We start from the raw sequence: 2,448 nt of genomic DNA on the forward strand, positions 1-2,448 counted from the left end.
ATTGTTGACATTTCATGGTAGTTTATTTTTACCTTTATTAAAAGTTTTAGGAATTTTTGGTTACATCCCTTTTTGTGCCACAATGGGACAGTTTTTCTAAATGAAGACATTTGAAGAATACAGAATTTTTTTCCCTTTTACCTTTTATTTATGTGAAAATTTAAGATGTTGCAGTTTCCCAGCAGCATGGTAGTATTGAGATAGCTATGTGTCTCCTTGTATATGCTGATGGTTAGGAATGCTCTTCATATGTGAAATTTTCTTTTTGGGCTCATAAATTGGATATTTAATGGGGAGAGGATAAATACAACAGTGAAAAGTACATGGAATAATAAAGAAGACAGACCTCAGAAGATTTTGTAATCTTAAATCCAAGAAACTTGGCTAATTCTGGACATAGCCATATGAAAACTTTACAGAAATATGGGTAGCTGACTTGAAGTAACGCTATGTCAAGTAGTCATAGGTTTAGTATCATCAAATAACTTGAAAATTATTTCAGAGGATACAAAAACAAACAAACTGGAAAACATAAAGATTACAGAGGAAAAACCAACACCTTCCTGTGCATTCTTGTTGGAATTTGAACTTGCCATGAGGTGTTGAAATCTTGTTTTAATGAGTCGGAGAGATTGGACCTAAATGACACAGCATGACTTTGCTCCAGCGTGGCTTAATTTTCCTACACCACCATCATCAACTAAGTCGGACAGAAAATTGTTATGATGTGAATCGACGACGACACAACTCTTCAGATGGTTTTGATTCTGGCATTGGGCATCCTGATGGAGGTAATTTTGGAAGGAAAGGAAAAAAAAAAAAAAGGTTGGCATACACATGGAAGAAATGATACTGAAAACATAAATCATTGAGGGGGATACTATGGTGGAAATTCTCTTTCTCATAGCAATATTTTCCATTCTGGAAAAAGCCAAGGATTACATGAAAATAATATACCTGACAATGAAACAGGGAAGAAAGAAGACAAAAGAGAACAAGAACAATTTGAAGTGGAGGACTTTCCATCTTTAAATCCTGAGTATGAGAGAGAATCAAATCAGAATAAATATTTAGCTGGAGGTGTATGGGGCCTACACTCCCAGACACACACATATCCAACCAAAAAATCTTCCAAGCTCCTCTCTTAGAATATCCTGTGAATCCTAAATGTAGAGTTCCAAGAATGCTGGTCATTAAGAAAGGTAATGCAAAAGACTTAGAGCTGTCTGGATTCCCAGTAGTGGGAAATCTTCAGTCACAACCTGTTAAGAACGGGACTGGTTCAATTGTTTATAAAGGCTTAGTCCCTAAACCTGCTGCTCTACCAATAAAACCTACACAATGGAAAAGTCAAACTAAAGAAAATAAAGTTGGAACTCCTTTCCCTCATGAGTCTACATACGGTGTTGGCAACTTTAATACTTTCAAACCAACTGCCAAGAATTTTAATCCATCAACAAATTCAGTGAAAGAGTGTAATCACTCAAATTCCTCTTCACCTGTTGACAAACTTAATCAGCAGCCTCATCTAACCAAACTGACACGAATGCACACTGATAAAAAGAGTGAGTTTTGGAAAGCATTGAAAAAGGACAGAGTAGAAGAGAAGCATGAAGATGAAAGCCATGCTGTCTCAGAGAAGGATGACCACTCATTTGATTTGCATAACAGCAATAGGACACACCAAGAGAGGGATATAAACCAAAACATTGATGAAAGTGAAATTCCACAAGAGAATGGCAATGCCTCAGTGATTTCTCAATAGATTATACGGTCTTCAACTTTTTCACAAACTGATGTTCTTTCAAGTTCACTTGAGGCTGAACACAGCTACAGAAGAATGGTCTGACAAAAAATGGCATTTTGAAAAATGGCCTGATCTGTGACTTAAAGTTTGGTCCCTGGAAAAACATCCCTTTCAAATGCACTATTGAAAATGAGACTCAGAAACAAGTAGCAGTGACACATCAGATGACAATGATATGTGAAGGATTTCCTAACAGCTTTAGAAATATTAGTGTGATACAGCTCTCTTACAGTTTGGAGTGAATTGTGAAAATGAAGAACTATAATTTATGTAGTAAAATACCCATTAGAAGATGATTTTGAGGGGCACTTCAACATGAAGAAAACCAAGAATATTGGGTTGGGTTGTGTTAAACATTATTTCTTTGTAAATGAATGATGTAAGAAATGAGGACTTTGGTTGATTCAGCATTGACTTTCTTCATCACTGCAACATTTCTCTAACTAGCAATGTGATGATGTAACAAATGAGATTTTCTCATTTAATAATTAAAAAATGTGTAGTGTTTTGCAAAGCTTCTGTCTTAAAATTGTCCAGGTCGTAAGGGAGGAAAACAAACAAACAAACAAAAGGCAGCTTACACTGTTTTGCTTGCAGAATCCTATCTTTATGTTGTTGTTGTTGTTGTTGTCAGGTGCCAT

The 2,448-nt window shown here is 35.8% G+C and overlaps 1 pseudogene; it reads left to right on the top strand.

Annotated features, from left to right (window-relative positions):
• Nucleotides 1-642: 642 nt before the first annotated feature.
• Nucleotides 643-1,988, top strand: LOC102823808 (annotated as a pseudogene).
• Nucleotides 1,989-2,448: the final 460 nt, after the last annotated feature.

Source organism: Chrysochloris asiatica, unplaced genomic scaffold (genome assembly GCF_000296735.1).
Source record: "Chrysochloris asiatica unplaced genomic scaffold, ChrAsi1.0 scaffold00309, whole genome shotgun sequence".
Taxonomy (NCBI): Eukaryota; Metazoa; Chordata; class Mammalia; order Afrosoricida; family Chrysochloridae; genus Chrysochloris; species Chrysochloris asiatica.